Source organism: Rhea pennata, chromosome 2 (assembly GCF_028389875.1).
Source record: "Rhea pennata isolate bPtePen1 chromosome 2, bPtePen1.pri, whole genome shotgun sequence".
Taxonomy (NCBI): Eukaryota; Metazoa; Chordata; class Aves; order Rheiformes; family Rheidae; genus Rhea; species Rhea pennata.
Window position 1 is genome coordinate 15,728,127 of NC_084664.1, and position 21,872 is coordinate 15,749,998.

Here is a 21,872-nt window from a genome sequence, read left to right on the forward strand (position 1 = left end):
CCTGCATAATCAAAATCCAGTGACCTGTCAGAGCAGGCAGTAAAATAAAGCTCTCTTGCTGTTTCCTTTGACTAGGCTTCAGTTCTGGAACCCTTTTAACTCAATTCTTCTGACATACTGTAACTTGTAGGCATTTAAGGATGCAACCACTGTGCTAATACGTTTTAGATTGTATCCTTATAATATACATGGTGTATTTAGAGTCCTGATTTCAGGTAAAATTGGAGCACCCTGATACCAAAGTAATAGCCTTTAATTAAAAGAGCTGCAGTAAAGAAAAGTAAAAGCACACTGAACAATAGAAATCTCTGACCATTTTTTCCAGCAATTTTTCTGCCTGTGATTTTGCCAGCACATTCCTGATGAATCTCTAAGGTAAAAAACGAATGCTCATATGGATCTTGAATGTCATTCAACACATGGAAAGAACCACTTGCTTTTTATTTAAATATAGTTCCATGTAGCCACCAATGAATTTCTCCCCCCACCCTTTTTTCTTTACTGATTCATTACAGTGTGCTTACTGGATTAATGCTGAGCAAAAGTTCGGAAAAGATCATATGAGATGCCAAAGGGGATCTTCCTGTTACAAATCTGAACCTAAACCTTGACCCTTGGAGCCAGCTCTATATTTTGTAGTGAACGAGGGAGAAGCTCATTTTTAAAAACCCTTTTTGTGCAGTTTGTCTCCTGTTAGGTGACTCAAAAGAAAAAAGAAAAAAAGCAGCATAGCTCATCAGAAACAGAAACACACCTTTTTTTGGAAAATAGTGGGAAAAGTATAAAGCATAGGAACAGTAGCCTCAGACCTGCTACATAACCATGCAGCCAAAGGAGGTCCCGGAGACAGTGTCCTGGGAAGCCACACACTTCTCTAAGGTCTGTTTGTCTCTTGGGGTATAAAGTTGGCAAATTTCCATGATGAGCCCACTGAAGGTCTCCTCAGACAGTTGCAGTACACAGCCTGACTACAATAATTTCAGACTGCTGGACTGCTGTCTTTCAGACTAGCTAGTAATCTGCTGTCCTATTTTAATACTTGTCTTTCTGTATTTTTAGAGGGAAGGACTTGGGGAAGACTTCTAGGACTCCTTTTTCATTTTTGTATGTTTCCCAAAGCATCCCAAGGTGCTGGATTGATTCTCTACTGAACCATTTTGCCCCAAAAGGATGCAAAATATTTCCTCCTGAAGCAGATTCTGCAACTCAAAAAAAAAAAAAAAAAAAAAAAAAAAAAAAGGCCCCTCAAAAACCATGTTCCATTTACTTTACTAGGAAAATGTGCAAGCTGCAGAGCCCATGAGCATGACACCAAATGCAGCAGGAAGTGGAAAACTGCCTGACTGTATTGTGCTAACACTAGACCTAGATCTGTCTAAAAGCACTTGACAAACTGCGTCCTGGCATCCAGCCCTGGTGTCTTTAGTTATCACTTTTTTTATCCTTGAACTGAATGAAAATTTAAATTTTTAATGCTGATAGCCTTCTAATTGGGTGATCCTTTCAGTGTTTTCAGATGAGGCATGTGCTACACAAGTAGACTTTTACAGATGAGACCAGCACAACCAGAGATGTGAGCCTCTACTTAGTGTGCAAAGTAAAGCAATATTTCCTAGACATCTATTCTCTGTGACAGAGAAGAAGTATCATAACCTAGTGGAAGGTATTAATTTTTAATATTTTATTTCAAATTTTAGGGTGTGCAATCACTGGATAATGAAAAATACTTGGAAGAAAGCATTTTGGGGGAAATGTACATGAATCAGAAGGATGCTTATTTTGTATTTTCACTTCCCAGGATCTTCAGAAAATGCTGACTGCAGTCAGCAATGTTGGCACCAGTCCTCTTCCTCAGAACCCTTTAAGTATTGCAATACCTCATTGCCCACAACAGCCTGCCTGGCTTCTAATAAATTAGGCCTGAATGTATGGATTCTAGAGAGATTCTGAGGTCAGAAGAGACCATTATAATTGTCTGATGTATTAGCTAACTTCCTGTTTAACACTGGCTGTAGAATTTCACCCAATAATTCCTGCATCAGTCCCAGTAACTTATGGTTGAAACCAAGAAAATCTTTCAGAAAGACATCCAGTTTGTATTTAAGGTGCTGAGGGATGGAGAATTTACCACATCCCTTGGCAAGTGCCTTCAGTTTTTAATTGCTTTCACTGATAAAAATTTATGTCTTTGGTCTAAAGTTCTCAACTTCATCTTTGAAGATCTTTCTATGCCTTTTTGTTTGCTAAGTTGAATAGCTGTATTTTACATGCATGTGATTTTACACACAGAATACCATACTCAGTAAAATCTGGGCACCAAAAGTGAGAAAACTTAGTCCTGAGCTTCAGAAATGTTGGAAAATGTGGAAAACATAAGCACCCAGATCATACACAAGGAGAGAGGGAAGAGAGGAGGAAGCCCAAAATAGTATTATTATTGAATTTGCAGATGCAACCTGGACACAAACAAAAATGGAGACCAACTTTGAAAACCTGACCTGTAAATGCCACAACTTAAAGTCAGAAATGCATTTTCAAGGCATGCATGCTGTCAGACTTAACATTATTTTGATGCTTTAGTATCTCCTCTTTAATGTTTTTTGATGTTTCTGTAAGTAAGATCAGGTTTGTTTTACAAAGAGAAGTTTTGGCAGACTGGCAGACTATTAGCCAGTATTGTGACCTAGAGATGATTCTTAATGCTACTTGTGTTTGCTGTAAAATCATGATGCATTGTCTCCTTGAACCTACTATCTTCTCATAAAGGGCTTTAATCTTATTCTCCCCATTAAACAGAGACAATCTCAGACTCTTTTGCAGCCAAATGGAAGGATCTGACTGAAGCTGTTTTCAAAGAAACAGACGCATTTGAAATCTGAAAATTTAAATTTGATTTGAAAAGCTCTGATAAATATTTTGTATTCTATTAAATTTTTATTTTTTTAGTGAGGGGAAAATGAAATGGAGAAAAAGGAGAGTAGGAACTCCAGCTTCAAGATAAAAGTTTGTAGTGCCCAAAACTAGTACTCCACATCCATTTTAAATTTTTTTTACAGGTAATTTTTTTCTCCATTTCTTTCTCTAAATGCAACATTTTCCATTGCTGTGATAAAACTGTGAGCAACCTGGAGTTCAGTCGTGCCAAGAAGAGAACGTGATACTTTACATGAGCATGTCAAGGTAATGTCAATTAAAAAAAAAAAAAAAAGAAAAAGAAAAAAGAGGCACAGAGTGACTTTTTAAATCTTTCACACAGATCTTATCTATTCATAACCCGAATCAAAGCAACTCTGATTGCTCTATCAAGTGTAATATATAATTAAGGCAATTCAGTCCTAAGGTTTGGGGTTATCATAGTTCTTTTGATTTGAGTTGCTGATTGTCTTAGTGAAAGAGCTGGTTTGGATTTTTTTGACAGAAGAAGAAAAAAAAAGATCTCTCAAAAGCAAAAGTTTTTAGTGAGGCAAAAGCCTGCAGAACAATCCATAGCACAGGAGTCAGGGACTTGCCAGTGTCCCAGTGCAAGTCCCTGTGCTTGGCCAGGGGACTGCCCTGAATGCTGACTGTCTGGCTGAGACCAGGGCTCAGGCACTCTCTTCTGAGGTCTTCATTTAAATTTTATTCAAAGTAAATGCCCTAGATACCGGTCTATACATTCAGTTCCTCTATCTCTCTGGCTGATTTCAATTTATCCCTAGTATGGGAATGAGAAAGGTTTGATAAGCTAAGAAAGTGCACTCCTGCACCATTCTTGACTGGGCATTTCTTTGCTTACAGACCTTTGTGAACCGACCTGCTTGAGGTTTGACCTCCACAGCCTTTCCGAATGCTCCTAATACCTCATTCTCCAAAGAGCTGGAGCGTACACGTGTGTCAGCGCTCATGCAGCACCCATGAGACGGAGGGAGCCACACACACACACACTTGCCCTTCCCTGTGCTCATATATGCCTGCATAAGTTGGTGTGCAAGCTAGAACACAGATTTTCATACCGTTTAATGGACAGATTTCAGGCATTTTGAGGATGCTCGGCTTGTGCTTGGCAAACACAAGCTTGTGCTTGTTTGTACAGATATGGAGAGTGCTTAATGCCGAATATTAGCAAGATGCGGTTATGCTAAAAGGTGGTGGTGGTGGCCAACAGGGATGTCCTTCCTCCAAAGACAATAGCAAACCTCATTAAAAATAATGAGCATGCCAAGTAATCATCCAGGCTCAGCAACCAAAGCAATCAAGGCCCTGTTTGAAACAAAAGCAGCTGGTGACTGAGGGAATACAGTGGCACTTGGATGTAGTTTTACAACATGTGAAGCAGGGGCCATGGAAGGAGCCCCTTCCTCTCCTCGCCCGCACGGCCACCCCCTCAGCAGTGCCATATGGCTGCTTCCAGGACTGTGCTTTGAGCCCAACTCGGCCTAAACGGGGTTAGAAGGGTCCTAGGGATGGATGGGAAGGGCAGGGACTCCCGAAATCATGGCTGCTACTGACCCCCACCAACTAGAACGACTCCCATGCATGTCCCGAAACAGAGAGTGAAGTGGCATGGGCACCTGGCTGATCATCCATTTCTTACGCTGGCAGAAACAGTCCCACAGGGCACCAAACTTTGTGTAGCAGTTTGGACATAAGGCAGGAGAACAGTAGCAGTGCTCATAGTAGGTTGTTGTACTTCCAAATATTACACTGCTGAATTTGTGTTATTGTCTCTAAAGGAGACTTTACAAGAAGTATCATGTAATGCTAAAATACAGGTCACCACACAGTTGTGGGTAATGGTTCCTGTATGGTCAGCAGCTTTGAAATTGTAGCTGTATTCTGTTGGATTTTTTTTAAACCTTTTTAAGGTTTAATACATATTTTTACATGTGACTTTTTATTTATGAATAAAAATAAATAAAATAGTGCAGTTCCTGTATTTTCTTTAGAATAAGAATTTAGTGCCCCATAGCACATTTTACTGAATGTAAGAGTGAGAAGCAGAAACTCATAAATTCCTATTGGGGCCATGTCACTTGCTATGATGGGTGTCTTTAACATGCGTGTTCCACTGAGGGTGGGATTTACCTTATCCAAATCCAGCTGTCTAAAAGTTAAGTGGCTATGATAAGTTACTCGTATGAACATGCTCCTGAGTCAGCTGAGGGGGAACCACCTACGCAAATCAATCTTGCCTATCTTAAAAAAAGAGTTCAGAAATAGGTGCCAAACCCTGGCCCACTGCCTCTGAAGAAAGCCTGATGACTGGAAGCTGATTTTTAGAGTACTGAAGTTAGGTTTGATGAATTCCACCCTTAAAATCAATATCTTGTCCCACTTAAATTTAAAACAGGACTACCACTAATTTTGATAGGCTAAGGCTGCAGCCTTCAAGAGAATTCACTTCTCATCTTTCAAAAGGAAGCTTTATTACAGTCTCTAACAGCCCAGATCCAAATGAATACCTTCCTCCATGTCCCGTGGCATACTGCACTGGCAAGTGCTAATGCAGAAAAAGATATCAATTCACCTTGCTGTTTTGGTAAATCTGTTCCTCATCCATATCTACCTGACCAATCTTTATGTTTTGGAAAAGCAAAGTGCTTCCTAGGTTGAAGACATAAAAGCCTGTCTGTTTGTTAAAAACAAAAGAGTTAAAATGTGAGCACCGAACACTTAGTCCTAATAATATATGCTACTGCTGTGCTATGGAGGAGATGAGAAACCCAACATAATCACCAACCTGACAAACTATGCAGCCACGATCACAGAAATTGTACAATTCCATCAGGGAGTTGTCTTTTTAAAAGATAACATTAAAAAAAGGCTTTTGTTCCCCAAATTTATATTAAGATGCCCACCATATGCTTTAAGCTCACAATAGCCAGGAAACTCAGAGTCCAAAAATCACTCCTTAACTCATCCTGTTGTGCCCTGTGGATGGAAAACCTATTTGCATCTAATAAAACAATGCATACCAGTAGAAATCTCATCTCTATTGGCAAGTCATGTAATTCCTTATAGCTGTATACTAGATCCAGATGCTTTGGCAGAGGATACCTTCCTTCAGGAGTACTACTTGAGGCAGACTGTATTGATTGCCTTTGCAATTATAGATCGGACTGTGGCAGTCACTAAAGACAGGAAACATTTTGATTCAGCATCATACAGCCTCAGTCTTATCTTTAAAGACAAATCAAAAAAAGGCTATCTATTTTTATAGGTTGTATATTTTTAGCCATTCATCATTAAAAAAAAATAAATGGGCTATTAAAGACCGGTATATCCTGCAGACATTTCCAATCTTCATATCTGACATTCAGCAATTCAAAATGTACAAGGCTGGTCGAGCCCAAAATTCCAATAAATAACTGCAGATCAAGACACCAGTTTTCATGAGACACTTCCTTGAGTGCAGGACTTGCTAACAAGTCCGCAGCCGTTTCGGGTGCTCAGTCGGCAGGCAGGCTGCCACAACTCAGCAGAACAGGAGACCTGCAAGGGTGCGGATGGCTGCTGCTCTGCCGCCTGCACAGCTGGCTTTCTACGCAGAGCTCATGACTAGACGCGAGTCAGACTGATTTGTGTTAATTCAGTTTAGTTAGATGGGGGCAGCTTGTAGCTGGACTTAAATTAAGCAAATCAATTTAGCTGGAGCTTGTGGCTTTACAGGCCTGTTTTAAGCTGATATAGTCTTGAGCCTAAAGAAGGCCCATGCTGTAAACTTCACGTCTGTAAATAAATCACTACATAAGCCTGCATCGGCTAGCACAGCTTTTAGAGTAGCTCAGGCTTCTTCATTCACTGTTGAACTCCTATGATTGCCGTTTACATTAAAATACCTTTGCATGAAGGAAGTGTGTATTCATTTCAGAGATACAGGCTTTTCTATTTCTTCATGAAGGCTCAAGAGACTACAAACAGTGCTATAGCATGTGATGTCTTCTGGTACGCTTAGCTCTGCTCAGTATACCAGTGTTAAGGCACATCTGGACATATTTGTAGTTATCCCTTAAGTTTCAGGAGGACCTTATGGTATTTGTCAGCCTACTAACTTAAAGCTTCATATTTCAGTGTCCAAGTAGAACAGAGTTTTCCAGCAAAGGAGATGTTTATGGGAATTGTTAATTAACTTTATCTCATCAGAAATGCTCAAGCAAACCAGCTGATTGTCTGTAGACATTTCCTTTCCATTGCATCTTCATTCTGGTCCACTCCATGAAGACTTTATTCAGTATCATGAATGCAGTCATTGGCGGCAATGAATTTAGAGCATATGATTCTTTAAGTCTGTCTGACGCTTATTTTCTTCAGTAGTATAATTAGCATGACATATTAAAAAGCCACCAACCTGATACTTTTGACTTACTTACCTTCAGTAATGTAGCTGGCACTAGACAGTTTGATGATTACATTTGCCCAGACTTGCAGGTTTTGGGACTCAGAAATCTTGGCTGAGGATAACGTTCCCAACAGGAAATGTAGTCTTTGAAAAATGATAGGAGGAAAATAAAACAGAGTGTATCATCATCATCTTTGTTTACAGAAAGATGAGCTGAGCAACAACATGTAACTGGGAGTACTATACCTCTGAGTTTAGTCCATTTAAAGTGTAAGAGAAGATTTTCTCCTTATACCTGCAAACAGAAGCAAGATCAATTTTTTTGTTGTTGTTGTTTTTTGTTTTTCCTGTGGGCAGCTTTCTGCATTTTGAGAAAGCTTGAGTTCTGCTATGTCCTTCAGGAAGTGGGTCTTCTATACAGAAAATGTTAAATTCTACAAGTAATCACAGAATAAGCTGGATACTGTTTATTAGTTTGAGCTTTCTTACTTAATTGATGTTTGCTTTGAAAATACAGTTCAGCCAAGCATAAGGGGGAAAAAAAGTGTGTTGTGCCACACTAATTTTCCTTGTGCAACACATAGGTACCAGTGTGATGGTTGCATAGGTTAATTTTATACCCCTGAGAGAAGCTCATTCTGTTTTTTCTAGTTAAAACTTCACATTCATAAATAAAACTGAGTTTTGGTGCTTTGCTAGGTAGTCAAGATTCAATGAAAGACAAAGCAGCTATGGCTTGTCTTGACCACTCTGCCGTCATTTTCCTTTGGGTACCTCTTAGGCAAGGTAGAATATGGTGTCCCTGTGGCCTGAAACCATGGTCTCTTAAATACGACAGTGAGGTAAGCATTTTAGCTACACAGACTATTGGGGTGTGTGTTCCCGAAAAAAACAAAAAAGAAAAAGAAAATAAAAAGAACACAAATAGCAGTACAGTATTGCAAAGAAACGAATCCAACACTATTTGACATAAATGCAAATCTTTCAGTTCACTTCAACAGACTTTATGTCAGACCAAAATTGCCTTATTTTCTAGTTTTCTTTCGAAGTATCCTTTACACTTAGAGATGAGAACGAAAGCTTTCTCCTCCTCCCCTTTTATGTTTATGATCCAGTCTTTTGTAATTGCAGCATTTTCCTGCAATGCCTGCAGAATACCAATGAAATATTTCTCCCCCGTACTGACACATACAATCATCCTCAAGTGAGAGGAACGGTATTTACAATATCCTGCAAGACTCTGCCTTTAGCTCACTATATTCCTTCCGCAATGTCTTATTACAAAAGGCTGCGAGAACACAAGGAACTCCTACACTTCGCCAGAAACACAAACTGAATGCTTGAAAACGCGTCGTCTTTCAGTGACTGAGTCACAAGTTTTCACTCAGAGAATACCGGCTCCTCGGCTTTGCGGCGTCTGCACTGCTGTGTTACCTGACCTCACGTGCCAAACTGCAGCTGACAAAGTAACGTTGTAGATGAGTTTAGCCCAAGATGTTTACTGGCAGCCAAGCCAAGAAAAACTCATTGCTCGCGTGTTGTGAACTCCTACACCTTTTTCCAGATTGATTAATTTTTTTAAATGTGCAGTGTGGCGAAGCTTGGCAGCAGCCGGTCGGGCCGTGTGCGGCACCGAAAGGCGTGTTTGCTTCCATGCGTTTCTAATGCTGTTGCTCTGAGAGGAGGCAGGGTTTCTGGAAATAATCAGCGCACCAGCGTCAGAACGAAAGCGCTAATATGGCACCGTGTCCCTGGGTAAACAAACAGTTCCTAAACCAAATCTTTTCAGCGGCATCGTCTGCCCGAGCTCCACGCGTGATCTGGTCGGCTGCGCTCCTGCTGCGTGGGCCAGGTCAGCCGCGGCCTGCAGCAACGGGCTGGCGGCTGGGGCTTTATTCCAGAATACACCACACGCAGGAGCCGCGTTTTATGGTGTGGCTGGAGACCAAAAGCAGAAGAAAAGAAAATTCTGATGACCATATTTGAGAGGAAAGAGAAAAGACGTGAAACAAAGGCTGTTTGCGCCAGCCTCACTGGCTGTTACCTATTTAGAGATACAAATATGTTTGTTGTTTATCACCCCCTACCATATACATAGAGAGTTTTAATTCATGGAGATAATGCCTCAGAGAACTGGTATACAGCAGATTAACAAGAAATGACTCACAGGAGAAGAATAAATAAATAAAATAGATGATCTCACAGGTATTCATTTGCTTATTCAAATAGCACTTCAGCAAAAAACACTGATTTCATATATATTCAGCGTTGGATCTAGAAAAAGAAAGATTTAGCTCAGATATAACTGGACAGCCATTCTCATGAGTCTTTTTTTTTTTTTTTTGATTTCTTATGATTGCTACTAATTAAGAGCTGTAGAAATCTTCCAAAGTCAGTTCATTTTATAGGATTTTTGCCAAGATTACTTGAAAGAACTTGCAAGATTTTTGCAATTTATAAGTTGGGCCTGATTTAATTTGAACCTGAACTGCAGAGTCTTCTTTTTAACTTACCCTCTACCTGTGACTTAGCTAAGCTTCCTATCTCTTGTTGTGATGCTTTTCTGAATCCAGGCTGAAATATTCAGCCTTTTTAAACACAAACTCAATAAATCTCTTCTCTGTCATCATAATACAAGACTCTTGGATGAATCACTTCATAAATTTTGAACTAATAACTTATTATTTTTCACTGATATAACATGTAGGTGGATAACATTCCATCATTGGTGACTGTAATCACCTTCAGCCCCAATTCAGCATCCCAAGTTCTGGCTTGATAAAGTATTTGTCGCTTCTAGTTCATCCTCTCTTGACAGAGATAACTTTGTTTTAATTCAAATTGTCACACTCTGGAGTTCAGGAAGGACATGAAAATGTCAGGTAATAATCCCTCCTCAGTCTTGTGAGTAGTTAACACTGCTAATATACAGAGCCATTAGTATGTTGGCATGTTTTTAACTTAATCATTTGCAGCAGCCCAAGCTTTTCTGAGAGCCGTTAAAGCTGATCTGGATAAGCGTCGCCCATTTTTACATGCTTTACTGTGTTTTCAGTGCTTAACAAAAGACACATTTAATCTTGCAAATTTTCCTGTACCTCCATAACTTTTTTTTTTACATAAATTTCAGCAGTAATTCGAATATTTTGTAAAAGCAAATATGCATTTTTTTTCAAGGAATCTGTCTTTTGGAAAGTAATACAGACCGAAACAGGACCTCTGTGTGGATACTTTAATCTCTGGATCATCATGGACTAACATTGTTAATCACGCAAATAAATAGCGAGTCTGCCTACACTAACAATGTAAACAAGTAATCCAAAGCTAAATAACATATGAATGAATTAGTCATACATAAAAATAGCTGCTTATACATCCTCACCTTTCCAGGTGTCCTTGTCTTTATCAGAAGAATATTCGGTAGCTCGTTCTCTTATTCCCTCTCAATGTGAAACTACAGAGACAGGAAGCATTATCTTTTTAACAGTTACATACATAACACGTTAAGACTACAATGTGAAAGGACTAAATGTAAGGTCTCCAGTCGTTTGCCCTAACTAAGATAAAATCTAGCTTCAATCTGCTGCTTCTACTGGCTCATTTTACCTTAGCAGGATGGGATTACACATGCATTATAGCCTACCTATCTTCTCTGACTGCTTTTATTCTGTGTATCATCATTTTTTTGTTCTACTTCTTGAAGTTAGTAACAATATTCAGCACTAGTTCACATTCTTATTACTTGAATTTACTTGCTTGAAATGCATGACACCTGCCATCCCTGTACTCTTAGTAATCATGACTAAACACAGTCAAAGGGCTGTTTTGTAGCTGATGAGTCAATTTATCAGTAGGAGTAAATGACATGCTCCTGTTCAAGAATAAGTCTTTGTACATGGTCAGAGTAAGCACTTCAGAGATGCAGAAATGTTCTGAACTGAAGACTGTAATTTGGTTTACTTTTACCCAGTGGCTTCATACTGTGGCTACAAACTTACTGCGTAGTTTCTGTGCTTGCTCACAGACTATATTGACCTTGAAAATCTTCACTTTCCCTCTTTATGTTTGCCACCTTCCTGCAACAGCAGCAAATTAAAAGCAAATATTTTACTTCAAGCTCACAATGCACTAGCAAGTTAGTAGTTACTGACGCACAGACTGAGTGAATTCAAGTCTTTACCTTGAGTTCAGGCTAACACAGAGTTCCTGAGATGATAAGGTTGCCCCACTGGAAACTCAGATCAAGTTTATAACTTTGTTTTTCTTGAGAACCTTCCAAGATGACTTTTGGTCCTCCTCTCAGGAGTTATTTTCAGTCTGTTATTCCTGAGGTCTTTGGCATGGTTATTTGGTTTCCCACATTCCCACTGCTGTGTGTTGGCTCCCATGACTTTCGCTGTATCACCTGCCCTTATGGCAGGCCCTCATCTTGTCCAGCAGTTATTGCCTGCTGTTCCTCATTACCTGCATTCCTTTCAGGGCTGCAGCCACAACTGGGAGATCCTCTTCAGAACTGGTAAGTCCTTGACACAACAGCTACAATAACACACTTGCTAACACTTGCTCATTTTCCTCATGCTGTATACTATGTGGATTGTGTGATGCACTGAAGCCTGTAAAGGCTGCCTCCAACAGTGTTCTTGAGCTACCATAGCACTAAAAAGGACGTCACAGTCCTGCTTAGTCTTCAGACTGCTGCACGTGCATTACATTCCCCATACTAGGGCAACAGCACCCCCTCCCCCAACATTTCAGAAGTAAGCTGAGGTCTGCTGTGAATTACTATGGTGCCCAAAATGTCATTTCTTGCAAAGTATGCCTTTAATTTAAAAATCACTCTTCTGGCAATCATTTTGAATAGCTCCTAGGTACAGTACGAGGTAATTTTTTCCCTCCAGATCAGGCAGAAGGAATTTGTCTTTCTCAGTTGCTAAAATTCAGAAGTTAGGCATCCTTGTAAAAGCCAGAATTCATTTATTTGGTGTTTCTAGTACATCTTTTTCATTGGAAGAACAGATTTTTTTTTCATTTCCTTTTCTGGGTAATGTCACAGTTATTAGCATTTCCTCAGAAAAACTATGTAGAAAAGATTAAGTGTTCCGAATTCATGAAGTATTCAGTTATGAGGGATCAAATTCAATATCAATAAGATGAAAAGTTTTCCAGGAACTGATTCCAGCTCTTTCTACTCTGGCTTTGTAAAAGAAAGAAGATGAAAGGCCAGATTCTCGACTGGTATAAATTGGCATTGCTTCGTAGAATGAAATGGAGATATATTCTGATGAGCACTAGTTAAATACCTGGCTTTGAGATCATCAGAGCTAATCTGTATTAACTCCATGTGGTTATTGGCTACACATTTCCCATTGTAATGTGCTGATGTGAATGTATTAACACATTCTACCAGAAAATTAACTACCCACATGATCAAGAGACAGTAATTCTTATAATATAAAAAATATCTCCCTGATGGAAGGGAAAAAAAAAGTTTGTGAGGTGTAGTTATAAACTAGTAAAGTTTGCTCCAGGGCTTCTCTGAGTGGGAAATATACTTAGCTGGATCAGGATATTTGCCTTGGTAACGGGTGATGGCTGTGGACTGACTACTCTCTGAATCAGTTTTCAGGAGAACATCTGAAAGTAAGGTTTGCTGAAATCGAACAGGTGTCTTATGTTACCCACTTCACAGCATCAGAAATCTGCATGTACATTATCATGTTTAATATGAGAACAAAAGTAGATGAAGCTTCAATGGTTAATGCCCTTGGAGGACTTTGAGTATGGATATGAGATTCAAATATATTAAAAACCTTGGTGGCCTCCATAAGGGAAAATAAATGACAAATGAAAAGAGAAATGGAAAAATAAAAGGGGTGTATCTGCTTTCGCTGCTCTTCTTCCTTTTTTTTTTTTTACTGTATTTTTACTTCCTCCTCAGATAATCAAAAGAAAACTATATATATATCTGAAAGCAAACTTTATAACAAAGGGAACTTGGTTTGACGTTGTCTTTATTACCAGCAGCTTTTTAAAGTAACCTTCAATACTATGGTCTGATATTATTAAAGAATCTGAAATAGGGCAGAAGACAGACATTTGCATATTACTCCCAATGGGAAAATGATTTGTTATTTATTTTATTATTTTATTTGCTTTATTCCTTACGTTGTGATAATACTGGCTCCTTGATACTAGTGTAGGACTGAACTGTAGGTTCCTATATTACAATAAGAACCCAGGATTGCTTCTAGAGATTGTTGAGTGAATTAATAATTTTGAAGTCCTTTATTGTTCCTTTCTGCCACTGACACACTTCGAGGTAAGAATGAGAAATTTCTCCAAGGCACTAGCTAAGCACCGCTGGGACCAGCGTGAAGCAGTATCATGTGTGACTGTGCTGCAGTGGTTGGATGGTTTAGTCAACTTTATCTGTGTCTCTCCCTGTCAAGTAACAAAGCAAAAGTTGGTTACGTATTTAACAAGTGAATATTTGTATGAAACATTTCTACAAGAAGGAGGAACAGCGATGCAATTGGATTTCATTTCAATATCCATTTAGGGATAACTCCATGCAGCAACCCAATGGTATTTCATGTAGATCCTATAAAAGTGTAGCTTGGCAAAGTGATGATAGAGACTATGGATGATGTAAGAACAAGAATTTGGTGTACTAGAGGGTCTTGACAATTCAGAATTAGCTTTACATTTTGATCTGGAGTTAAAATATTTTGGAAATTTTCTGAAAAGTTAGAATTCAAGAAAATAGATTGGGGAGTTCCCTACTTTAAAAATTTACTTAAGCTACTAGCTACAACTGAATCTTTTGGTATCATTTTTAAAATATTGCATCTCTATTCATAGTTGTGGTTCTCAGACACAACAGTAGTGCATCGCCTACTGGCAAGCAAGAAAATCCTGTAATCACAGTCTGATCCATATAGACTATGAATCTATGCTAATTTAATACTCATGGAGTCAGAAGGACTTTGTGGTCAGGGCAATTGCCTGAGAAAGTAAGCTTGGCTTTCTGACCCTGCTTCACTTAACCCAAACCCTTTAGTTTCACAATTAGTTAAACCAGGTAAAGGCCACGTTACTATCCAAGTTAGGTCAATAATTTTGGTCACTCATTCTTTCCCAGTGTCAGAGCTATAAGCATATGACTGCAAAATTATTATTTCCTTTATCTAGATTGTATTTTGGGGCTACTTTTCAGCTGCGTAAGAAAGCTGACCTGACTTCCCCTGTGCCCATGTAATTGCAAAAGCCAAGACAGAGCAAACAGCAAGAGTACATGGGCAGAGGTGGCAACAGGCCTTCAGGAGCCTCTGTCATCTTAAACCAACTAAGGAACAGTCTGTGAGAAACTTGTTGTTCAGAGATCTTCAGTTCAACCTGAGCCTGCGTATCATGTCTTCTCAACCTTTAACAAAGAACTTCTCAAGGCCATTCTCACCAAACTTGAGATATATCAGCTACCACTCTTTCTGCTTAATTTGGGTTTTGCTCACTGTTTTTAAAGAAGATTCCACAGAGTCACCAAAGCCCATGAGCCAATGCATTCCTTCAAACTAACATTTCCTAGACTTTATTGCTTTGCTGTTGTTGTTTTCAGTACAATGTGCCTCCTACCCCACCCTCATTTTCTAAAATACTGGCTTAAGAGACCAGACTAGCTTTTTCCTTTTAGACTTATACCTATTTTGAAATCTGTAACAGGGACCTAGCTGTTTATAGAAGACATATTCTGCAGTGAATGCCCTTTTTCACTGAGATCTCACAATTAATTTGGCAGACTTTGGAAGGATAAAAGAACTATTAAAATTATTGTCCTAGAGAATAATACCTTTAACTTGAAAGTCACATGACAATTGTCAGAGACTATATTATAGGCACAGAGGAGGAAGAATTCCTTTAGGAAAAACTGAGATTTTAATTATTGACTTCTAGGAAGACATGATTAACAAGGGCTTCCCATCCTCAGTTATCAAATCCCAAGACTCTGTTCCTGCATCCACTGTTTCTTAAATAAAATCCCCAAACTGTTCCTTCCAGTTCTCAGAGTTGCCTCATTAAATCAACTGTAGTTAAACCTTCAGTAGATTAGAACTTGTTAGGGGAATGTAGATGTAACACTTGATTACCTTCCTAAAGCTGATGACATGAATTGATTTTTAGAGATTGGTCAGCTCTGTTCCTGCCAGCAATCCCCTCTTCTCCCTCCCTTCTCAACTTTCTCAAACATGGGGAGTTACACCGTGCCTGCATTCTTGCTGTAAATGAGCTCCTCTACTTATAGAATCACAAATCAGTGAGGTTGGAAGGAACCTCTGGAGATCATCTGGTCCAACCTCCCTTCTCAGCGGGGCCTCCTAGAGCATGTTAGACAGGGTTGCATCCAGGCGGGCCTTGAAGATCTCCAGAGAGGGAGACTCCACAACCTCTCTGGGCAACCAGCTCCGGCGCTCTGACACTCTCACAGTGAAGAAATTCCCCCTCACGGTCAGGCAGAACTTCCTGGGCTTCAATTTCTGCCCATTGCCTCTTGTCCTGTCACACGGGGCAACTGAAAAGAGTTTGTCCCCATCCCCTTGACACCCTCCCTTCAGGTATTTATGCACATTGATAAGATCCCCCCTCAGTCTTCTCTTCCCCAGGCTGAAGAGGCCCAGCTCTCGCAGCCGTTCCTCATAGGGCAGGTGCTCCAGCCCTCTGATCATCTTTGTAGCCCTATGCTGGACTCTCTCCAGGAGCTCCATGTCTCTCTTGTCCTGGGGAGCCCGGAACTGGACACAGTACTCGAGATGAGGCCTCCCCAGGGCTGAGTAGAGGGGCAGGATCACCTCCCTCGACCTGCTGGCAACACTCTTCCCAATGCACCCCAGGAGACCATTGGTTTTCTTGGCCACAAGGGCACATTGCTGGCTCATGGTCAACTTGTCATCCACCAGCACTCCCAGGTCCTTCTCTGCTCTCCAGAAGGTCAGTGCCCAGCTTGTACTAGTGCCTAGGGTTATTTTTCCCTAGGTGCAGGACCTTACACTTGCCCTTGTTGAACCTCATGAGGTTCCTCTCTGCCCACCTCTCCAGCCTGTCCAGATCTCTCTGAATGGCAGCACAGCCCTCAGGTGTATCAGCCACTCCTCCCAGCTTGGTATCATCGGCAAACTTGCTGAGGAGGCACTCTGTCCCCTCATCCAGGTCGTTGATGAAGTTGAACAGGATGGGATCCAGTACTGAGCCCTGGGGAACTCCACTATCTACAGGCCTCCAACTAGACTCTGTGTCACTGATGACAACCCTGAGCTCTGCCTTTCAGCCAGTTCTCAATGCACCTCCCTCTCCACTCATCTAACCCACACTTCCTAAGCCTATCTAGGAGGCTGTTATGGGAGACAGTGTCAAGAGCCTTGCTGAAGTCAAGGTACACAATATCCAGTGCTCTCCCCTCATCTGCCCAGCCAGTCATCCCATCATAGAAGGCTATCAGATATTACCTGAAGATAGTTGCTCAAGTTTGAACCTAGCATAAGAGAACTCCACAAATTCTGTAGTCCACTGGTACCATATGTCTTGTATCATCTTCAAGAAAGACTCAGTACGAGGCAAAAAGGCTGTATGTCATCACAGCAGGAGACTTTGAGCCATTTAGCACTACATGATTAATCTAAGACTAGTCCTTAGTTTCTGAGGCCAAGAAGATAGATAGAAGTTAGATAGGCCTTTGCTGTTTCCACCACAATAATGATGGAAAAAAGACCTAAACATACTGTTTAGAAACTAATAGTAACATCCTGGACACATTTCAGTATCAAGTATACTTCTAAGCTATCCGTTTGAATAATTTGTGCTTTCCTTTGGTTAACATACATAGAAACACATAGATTCATCAAGAATAGTATACAAAAAATATATCCTTGGATAATCATTTTATTGAATCGTGATGTGTTTTAGGTCAATTTTGTAACAGTCTGCCTTGGCTATTTAACAGATGAACAAAGGGAATGCTTAAATCAAAGTACTGCCTGCTGCTTTAGCGCAAGGTAAAACTTTGTCCACTTTGCAGAACTTAAAGTTCACTATCGTACATTTTTTGTTGGCTGTTCTTCTAGCCATTGTAGAATATTGTTGCTGAGTAGGTTAGATGAGGTAGAGCTTTATCCCTCTATGCTTTATTGGCTGCAGAGTTAATTAGCAGGTTGATTTTAAGATTCAGTCACTAACCAGGCTTTATATAGCTTAACTTCATCCTCTCAGCATGCGTTTTTTGGTTGGTTATTCACATGTTGTTTTCTTTGTTCAAATCTGAATGTTTTTTGTTTGTCTCATCTGTAGCTACAAATGCTTTACATGGATTATGTGCATTTGCACATTATGTGCCCTCAGCAAAGGAGATGATCATTGAAAATCTAATAATTTCTGAACTAGCTATCTAATTTCTGTTCTGGAGTTATAGTTGCAAAATCTTACTGTATTTTATTTCATTGTAAAAGCACCATATAGTTACTTGAATTATCTGTTTAATAAAAAGTGCATTTAATGATCATGGCTTTTTTATCGTAAGCACATTTATTACTAAAGAATTCTCAAATTATATTCAGATAGGAATTTTCTTCACCCATTCTTGAAATTCAGCTACTCTGTTATGGAGACTTATTAAAAATACTCTGAAAAGAGAATAGCAATTATTCAACTTTGACCACAGATGTCTGGAAACATCCCTTTCTCTGATAAAAAGTGTCATGGATCTTTAGTGTCTGTGAATCACAAACACAGCTCTGCTTTACAGACAATCTTGTCTATGAAACATTCTGTCCTAAGCGTCACAGAGCTCAATTTGTCTCACTTGGAAGAGTCAGAGTAGGGCTACTAGACTCTGCCAGTTTTAAACCTATAGTTCAAGGGAGTCCAGGTATTTCAAACCTAGCTTGGAGCACTAGAACAGCTCCTCCAGGTTTTGAAGTGTCAGCTTAATGAATCATTCCCCGCAGAATAGTTGCTTCTGACATTTCAGCCAAAGCCCTGCTGCTTTTGCCGGAGCCTGTATGCTTTTATCTTGCACATTGGTCTGAGCTGCAAAAATGTTCCAGTTTATCACATACTGCTCTGTACTGTCACTTAGAAATATGCTCATGCTTGCTGAGTGAATATTGATAAGATACCTTGAGAATGTGATAAAAATGGGGCAAAGAGAAGATATTTTTCAAATTTGATAAATAAAGACTTTAAAATGGTGATAAAAGACTTCAGAGAGTCTGTTATTGAGAATGAATTCTCAGAGGTGTACATGAGGTTGGGGGCTTATTGTTTGGTCATGCTCTTTCAAAGGTTTAGGGCTTTTACTCTGTGTTTCTAAGAAAAAGCTCCTTGAAGGTCATGTTTGAATTCAAAGCTATGCTTATTGTCTGTTTTTCCATGCTATCTACATTACTGTTGCATATCACATTTGGGAGCCCCTAAAGGTAATATTTTCTAATTCCACTTATCCTGCCTCTAGTGTAGCATTTGTCAGTGCAGGTTTGTGTCTGCAGGTGTTGATAAGGTAGGAAGAGTTACCTGACTAACATTATTATACTGCTTATTTTTTCCTGGGTAGTTTGAAATGATTATCGCCATCGGACTACAGTTATGTGCTAAAAGGTAGCATGCCTTCCTTCTGCAATACCCCCTTCAGCACTTCAAAGCAATGGTAGTTGCCCAGATTACTAGGCAGTAAGAAATATGACTGTGAGGGGTGGTGGGTAGGGGGAGGAGAGTGGGAAGAGGAGGAGTAGCTTTTCACAGGTAGTGTTATTGCTGCACTAAAGGCTCCTTGTTCAGGAATCTGAGTGGGCAGTTCACCTCGCAGTGTCCAGGAGCAGCCCTCAATGCAGCTAGTCCACCAAGCTAGTGGTGGTAAGGATGGTCACAGGAAAAGTGGGTTCTGAAACTGAGCCACAAAACCCTCTGCTGTTGACTTTGTTCTGTGAGATGCTGTATTTTCTGTTGTGTAAGGTGTGTGTGTTTGTGTGTGTGTGCGTGCTCATGCGCAGATGCCCACCAGCCCCCTGGGGAGACCAGAAGCAGCCTCACATCCTGAAGCTGCAGCACCCACAGTTTGGGTGTGCTGAGGGATGTAGTCACTCCCACCTCCTCTTGTGGAGCTGCCCTCCCCTAGTAGCACCCCCATGGCTCTGCGGAAGGGGTGTCCAGTCATGCCCCAAGGCACCCTGTCAGGTGTGTGGGCATCACACACCGCTCCCCAGCATCCCAGTGCAACCTGTCTCACCAGCACATGGACTCCCAAGTGTCACTCTGGCTTTGGCAAAAAGCTACTTTTTCTTAATAGCTTGAGTGGTCCAGAAGCCTGGGGGTGGGCAGGGGGGACAAGCTTGAAAATGACTTTTGTTCAGTCAATGTTTTTCTTTAAATTAATTAATTAATTTAAAAATAAAAACAAAAGAACCCCACTGAACCCCTGAACAGTCCTTTGACTTCCAAATGATCGTGACCTGGCATTTCTGTGGGAGGCTCAAAAAATTAACTGAATGCCTGAATCCAAACAGACCGGGAGAAGAGTTCAGGGCCCGTGTTGGCTGCTAGAGACAATTCAGCTCAATTGCCTTCACTGCAGCTATCTGCGCTTTCATCAGCAACAGATCAGGCCAGTTGTATGTATAAATACAACTTGGCATGTCAGAGCAGAACTGCCTTTCAACACCTCCCATGTGACAAAACATTCCTCCTTTCTGTTTCTGTAATAGAAACAAGCTCCCTAAAACACATTTAGTTCTAATGGAAATAGTTTACTACATTCTTTTAAATCTTTTTTTTTTCCCAGCCTCAGTAATAATATAGCACTGGGATCAGAAGGCATGTAATAAGCACATTTCTACAACACAGAAAAAAAATTTCTATACTTTCAGCACTAGCATTGTTTCATCTCTGTTTTACCTTTTTTACTACTTTCCTTCTCTCTCATCTTGCGTGACCAGTGCAAGACATTCTTATCCACTTTCTCTACATACTGCAATGTTGAATAGTGTACACCAGGTAGGTTGTAGCTAGACCTGGCTGCAGGAGTTCTCAGTCTATGGCATGAGAATCCAGAATTTCAGTCAGCCTATACTTGGGAACAAGTTTCTTATGCCAACATTTTTTGACAAATATATCTAAAATATTATCCCTAGAACTACGTTAAATATAGATTTCTAAGGACAAGTAAAAGGATAACATTTTTGGCAGCCGATTTATATGTGTTGGCCTGATTCTTCCTGCCTTGATTACCTAAAGACGATAGTAACACATGAATGAGAATTATGGCCTGAGTAGGATCCTGTGAAGATTCTTTAGGTAATGTGTGAAAGTGATGGAGAATCCTTTTCTATGGCTGTCTCTCTAGCTTTGGCACATGAACTAAGCTCTACTGAGTTTATTCTCAAAACACCCTTACAATCTGGGAAATACTATTATTCTCATCTACATGTTTAAATTTCACTTGAATGATGATATAAGCATACTTCACTGGCTAGTTCAGTTGCCCAAACAGAGGCATCCAATGCCTGTTACCCAACATCTAAGATGTTGCTACAGATGTGGCACATATGACATGGGTCCTTTGGGAAATTCTTAATCCATTTGGTGTAGCAGCTGGGGACCAGGGAAAACACCCTGGAGTATCACAAAAGCCACTAGACAGCTCTGTGAGGACAATTGAACAGAAATTTAATGGAAAAATTCAGTCTGCTCTCTAAAACTGCCTGAACACTGAAGGTACCTGGGGTGACTAAATACCTTCACTTTGGAGTAAAAATTCCTCAAGAGCTTTAGCAGAGGCACCTGCACATGCTCAGAAGCCCTGGCAAGACTTGTGAAGCGTGATGCGTAAGCAGCATTGCTTTGGGAATTTTACATTGCAGTGTCCGCAAAAGGGCAATGATTGGGAGGAGCTAGAGGGACCCCTGGTAATAAGGGTAGTACAGAGTAAGCAAGCTTCTCACCTATGTCTGAAGATCTTGTGGAAAGAAAGTGCATTAAGTGGGCCTTTGAACAGATGGAATATTTTTGGCAGGCCAGATCAAACTGTGTGCCGTAGGTTGGACATTCTTCTTCTAGGACATGCTACAAGAGGAAGCCAACACCTTTCTGATTGCCTTCTCCCAAGCTCAAAAAAAGTCTAGAAAATCATTATTCAAGCACAATGTTTTGAATTTCATAGGGACAGAGGCATGAGTGGGACCCCTTGAAAAGGGTGTTGGCTGTGACCAGCCTTCTTGTTGACTTTAGGCAGACTCTTCCACTTGACATCCAGTGACAGGTCTCCCTGGCTGTTAGTGAGGACAGACAGCTCTTTGAAGCTCCTTCATGTGCTGGAGAACTCACATGAGAAAATTAGGCTAAGTTAGGGAATTTCACTCACCATCTTTACACCCCTTGTAGATCAGTATTAAATGTTAACTATCCTAACCCTATCCTGAGATTCAGTCCCTGCAGTGAGAGGTATAAATATGGACTTACATCTCTCAACATTAAATCAGAAGTCCACGCAGGAAACGAACCTTCATTTCCTGAGCTT